Genomic DNA, 5,844 nt, shown 5'->3' on the forward strand with positions numbered 1-5,844 from the left:
GCTGCAGTGGATTTAGGCTGTCTTCACAGAACTGTAGAGTTGTTAAAGAGATTTTCATGATACTTGTTAAAGACTAGAAGGTCAGGCTTTATTTAGTGGGGACTTCTACAATGGGGTTCTGTAGTAGAGGAGAGAGCTTGGGTCGATTCCAAATATAACAAGGACAGGCGGCGATTTACAGCCAAGGAGCAGAGGCAGTGGATGGAAAGTTACTAAAATGAAACATGAGGGGTAGAGGGGATTCTGCTAAACCAACTCGATAATATTATTGTTGAAGGCAGGCTAGAGTGGTAAGATATTGAGGGGGTGAGGGGGGTGGTAAGGAATTTGCCCAGAAATCAAGGGTGAGAGTTTTGCTCAACTGACCCAGCAGAATTCTTGCTAAATCTCAACTAAGCAGAGATGAACACAGGAGCCCAAGAATCCGGACCTCACTGAGAAGAGAGTTCAGAGTTGATAATAAAAGTTCTCTGACAAACATGTCATGTTTCTCTTTCAAAAGACATGGATCGAGTACCTACTATGAGCCAGTTGAACAGTACAGATAACAAACTAAATTCCTGTTCCAAAGAACTTTACATTCTGGTGTGAATATAGGGAGATTAAAAATAAGCTAGTATATGAAAATAAGCGAGATGATTATAGTATGATACGTACTATGAAAGAAATAAAGGAGAGAAAATGATAGAGTTGGATATCAGCTCTAGAGCAATTAGTCAAGCAGAGGAAAATGGAGTTTGGGGTGTCAGAGAGACAGAAGAGCCTCAGAAAATGAGAGGGGGGCTGATTGTGTTTCTTGCTGCTGGAACACACAAGAGCAGAATGGAGAAGTACCCACAGAATCTGGCAACACGGAAGTCATTTGTGGCCATAATCCAAGGGTAGCTTTGGGATATTGAGAATAGAAGCCCGGTTGGAGTGGGTTGAAGACAGAATAGGAAATGAGAAAGCAGAAACAACCTTTTCTAGAAGTTTTGCTGTGAGTGGAGAGCTGAGAATGGAATGTAGCCGGTGGAGGATCCAGAGTCAAGGAAGGATGTACTTTAAAAGATGGAAGGTATTAGGATACAATTGTGTGCAGATGGGAAGGATCCAGTAGGGGAGGGCAAGAGATGGTCATGAGAGAAGGAGAGGCACGTAATCTTTGAGATGGCAATTGGAGATGGGTCCAGAGCACAGGCAGAGGAACTGGCCTTTGGTAGAAGCAGGGAAACAGAATACTTACAGGAGAAGCACTGTAAGCAGAAACAAAATGGAAAATATGAGGTCAGCTGCCGGTAGGTGTGTAGACTTGGTGGTAGGAAGATGTTAAATGTTTCCATTTTCTTTTTTTTTTTAATTTTTATTTATTTATGACAGTCACGCAGAGAGAGAGAGAGAGAGAGAGGCAGAGACATAGGCAGAGGGAGAAGCAGGCTCCATGCACCGGGAGCCCGACACCGGACTCGATCCCGGGTCCCCAGGATCGCGCCCTGGGCCAAAGGCAGGCGCTAAACGACTGCGCCACCCAGGGATCCCTGTTTCCATTTTCTTAATGAAGAATTAGCCACGTTTGCAAAGTGGGGAAGTTATGAAATAAATGCCTTGGAACTGACGGGGTTGGGGTATGGCAGGACTGCTAGAGAGAGCAGGGCACCCATGTGAGGTTCATGCAAACCATAGATATTGAGTCTGGCTAAGTTAAAGCAACATATCTGTTGGAAGGACGGAGAGAGTTCCCATGGTCATAGGAAAAGCTGAAGGACCACAGTACCAGGAACTCCACAGCAAAAACTCACGGAATAGCCGCTGTTGGGATGGGTGGGTTCCATCTCTCCACATTCAGATTCCAAGGAGAGAACGTCTGATTGATACTTGCAGATTGAGGCAAAGGACAATGATTTTATTGTAAGTCTCACCAAGACTGTGCTCAGCCAGAGGGAGATATTTCATCCAGGAAAATTGTGGTATTATTTCTCGAAGAAGAGGAAAAGGATTCTGGACAGACAAAATCAGATGACTACTCCGGAGTCATGAATTAAAGGATAACTAGTTAGCAGGATTGTGTGTTTTCTCCAGCAATACTTTTCTCTGGGGCAAGCCCAAAGAAAGTGTATCATTGGGATTCAACTAAGTCAGCTTTCTGGAATAAGGAGCTTACTATAAGTAATTAGACCTTACACAATCATGGGAGGAGCTGGGGAAGTAAAAGTCCATATTTGGAGCTGAAGGATCAGAGAAAAGCTGTGAACCAGCCCTGGCACTGGGGAATGAGCAAGCATCTGTAGGAATTCTGGAAGCTAGCCACATCCAGCTGTTGCAGTAGGACCACAAAAAGGGCTGATGTGGAAGTCCAAGGACAGTTGTTGGTTCTCCACTGCTACTGCATCTGTGAGTTCACACCAAAGTGTCTTGTGTGGGCTTGGTGTCACCTGTCAGCAGTCCTAGCAAGTGGGAAAAAAGACCCAGAAGGGGAAGAGAAGTACAAACTGGAACCTCTGGCATCTCTGTGTCTGTCCCTAACCAACAACAACCTTCAGGGTGTGATGACTGCTATTTCACTTCGCCTCCCAAATCTTGCACAACTTCACTTTTGAACCATTCAGCAAAAGGGATACTGGGAAACATCTCTCAGTATAAATAAGTCATTAATAAAAATATACAATATGCTGAGTGTAATGAAAGAAAAAGGGGCACCTGGGTGGCTCAGTGATTGTCTGCCTTCGGCTCAGGTCGTGATCCTGGGGTCCTGGAATGGAATTCCACATCAGGCTTCTCCCTCTGCCTATGTTTCTGCCTCTCTCTCTCTGTGTGTGTCTCTCATGAATAAATAAAATTTTCAAAAAGAAAAGAGAAGACAGACAAGGAATTTAGCTTTTTTTTTTCCAGAGGAGTTATAGTGATGGACTGCAGGATCCAGAATATGGGAGGTCACATGACCTGGCAGTCTCAAGGTCAAAGAATTTTGTATCAGGGTCTGCAGTTAGGTGAACTGTAAGGATAAAAGATGATAGGAAGTAGGACGTGAATTTGAGATTTTGGATGTGTTATGGTTATGGTGATAAGCAGGTGTGGAGTAGCCAAAGTGATGAAGGCCCACCGTTTTGACAGAATCATTCATGGGACTGTGGAAGTTGCTGAGGGAAAGTCAATGAGGCATGAGCTGAAGTCATCAGTGAAGAATAAGGAGAAGTGGACGCTGAGCTTGAATGAAGCTGGAGAGTTTGAAGTAGAAGGAAGGGAAGTAGTTTTCAAATGGTGATAGAGAGCAACAAGGGCTCCTACCTACTCCTTGGCCCTGAGGTACACGAAGAGTGGGGTTGGGGGGGGATCAACCTGTCTTCTGAGAGTACTGCAGAGGAACCAGTGTCCTGGAGGAGGTGCAAGATTTCATTTAATGAAAGGAGGTGGGAGGCGCATTCAGGGAAAAGGTAAAAATATACAGGGGAGGGTGGCAAGATCTCAACATGTCTTCCAAGAAGGCGTAGTGAAATGTCCCTGCCAAGAGTTCAAGGATGAGAGAGTGAGTCCGGTTAAGAATTATATTAGGACTTTTCAGTTTCAAATGTCAGATATCCAACTCAAACTTAATTAAGCAAAAGAAAAGAGAATTGATTTGCTCATGTACTGAAGTCCAGCGGGACAGCTGGCTTTAGTCTCAGATGCATCAAGCACCCAAACACGTCCTCAGGGTGTGCTCCTCTGGGTTGGCTACATTCTTAAGTAACTTCTCCCCACAGAGCAGTGGATGGTTGCCCAATAAGTGGAAATGGGCTTCAGCCACTGCCTCTTCCCTTACCACATAGTGAAATCACAACCCCAACCATCCACTGTGGTTCGTGGGAGGCATCTCTGGTGGGCCAGGCCTGCATCCCCTGCCCACTCATGGTGGACAGAACTCACCAGAACCACATGTTGGCAAGTAAGGAAACGGTTCTTCAAAGGAAAACTGCAATGCTGTCATCAAGAGAAGGAGGGTAGGGTGCTGGACAGCCAGAACATGGGATGCTCATGTGGGGTGCACACAGAGAGGATGGGGATGAGAGTCAGGGTGATGTTGCATCACTGCAGAGACTGGGATTTGGACTTCTGGTGGTCACTGAGGAAAACGGTTGTAAGACAAGATGGGGTTGGCGCTGATAACTTCTTAGGGAAAGAGGATAACCTTTATAGTAGTCCTAGAGCTCCAGAAGGAGGTTTTGTCCATAGCGCTCTCTGGCGGTGGGTCACAGCAGAGCCGGGAAGCTGAGGCACAAGATGGCTCCCCTGTGATTGTTCACTCCCTCAGCTCCAGATAGTTTGTGGTCCAGGACAGGCAAGGAGTCCTTTGAAAATGTCTGAAGGCAGTGGGGGAAGTTTGGGGGGGGAAAAATTGAGAAAGACTTGAATGACATCAGCTCTTGTCAACTTGAAGAACTGACCGCTGGACAAGAGGGAGGAAACTTCATTTAAGTGGTTCTGGAGCAGAATCATCACCAAAGTGTGTAAGTGAGAAAAAGTTCTGATCTAATAATGCAATGAGAACCGCCTAAGAAGGGGGTTTTCATCTGAGGTGGTGAGTTCCCTGTCCCTCAACGTGTTTAAGCAATGATATGAATGCCTCTAGTCAGAGGCATTATGTTAAGGCTTCTATTTGGGGTATGAGATCAAACCGGAACACATTTAAAGCAGCTTCCAGATTTAAATTCTGTGACTTTGTTCACAGAAATTCTACCTCAGAAAGAGGAAGAAATTATCAGCCAAATGGTGTGGTGGCTAAATGTCTTCAATATCCTCTCACTTCCCTTTTTTTTTAATTCCTTTTTTCTTTCTCCAGGCACCACCATCCCATCATTAGAAGCTTGATGCTCTCATGATGTCTACTGGATTCCCACCCAGGTCAGCCTTGTAGACAATGTCCCTGCTGCGAAATTAGTCTTCCTGTTTCTCATGAAAATGGCCAGCCTACTACTAATACAGATGTAAACTAACACCTGACTGTCACAATTGGAAAAGATGAGCCTTGTTGGAGGAACTATAAACTTAATTATAAAGTGTGTGCCATGCATTTTTAATAATTTTTTTATTTATTGGCTTCTGTACTCACTTTTTTTTTTTTTTTAAATAGGCTCCATGCCCAGTGAGAAGCCCAAGAGGAGGCTTAAACTCATGATTCTGGGATCAAGATCTGAGCTGAAACCAAGAGTCAGACACCTAACCAACTGAGCCACACAGGCACCCCTGTGCTCACTCCTAAATGTGCCTTAATCAAGGCTCAATCTAGTCTCATCTAAAAGTTAGAAACTTCAGATAGGAGTTACATGATACAATCTTCTGAATCCTCCACAAAGCTTGATATTTCAGCAATAGGAGATTAGTCTATTAAAATTAAGATTAGGGCAACCCCGGGTGGCTCAGTTGTTTAGCACCGTATTCAGCCCAGGGTGTGATCCTGGAGATCTGGGATCGAGTCCCATGTCAGGCTCCCTGCATGGAGCCTGCTTCTCCCTCTGCCTGTGTCTCTGCCTTTCTCTCTCTCTCTCTCTCTCTCTGTCTCTCTCTCTCTCATTAATAAATAAATAAAACCTTTTTTAAAAAATTAAGGTTAGTAAGTTTTATTTGTAAGCAAGTTTGTTCATTTGCTCAAAACATATGTAAAGGACCATCTACACACAAGGAACCAGGTGTGCAGGTGAGTGGAACAAAGCCCCTGCTGCATCGGGGGAAGAAATGAGACAAAAGCACCTACCAAGCTCCAGGCACCATGCTGGACACGGTGCATCATTCTTGCCTTTTACTCTTTGACACCCCCATCAGGCAGGGATGATGCATTATGAGAAGAAAGAGCTGCCCAGAAAATGAAAGCCACAGCTCAAACCCAAGTCA

General features: G+C 44.8%; 1 long non-coding RNA gene across 1 annotated transcript; it reads left to right on the forward strand.

Annotated features, from left to right (window-relative positions):
* Positions 1–4,226: 4,226 nt before the first annotated feature.
* LOC112670139 (uncharacterized) lies at positions 4,227–5,519 on the forward strand. Its single transcript, XR_003142790.3, has 3 exons — positions 4,227–4,463; positions 4,796–4,857; positions 5,087–5,519. It is a non-coding gene; the product is annotated as an uncharacterized LOC112670139 (long non-coding RNA).
* The last annotated feature ends 325 nt before the right edge of the window (positions 5,520–5,844 follow it).

The sequence above is a fragment of the Canis lupus genome, chromosome 25 (genome assembly GCF_003254725.2).
Source record: "Canis lupus dingo isolate Sandy chromosome 25, ASM325472v2, whole genome shotgun sequence".
In the NCBI taxonomy this organism is placed as follows: Eukaryota; Metazoa; Chordata; class Mammalia; order Carnivora; family Canidae; genus Canis; species Canis lupus.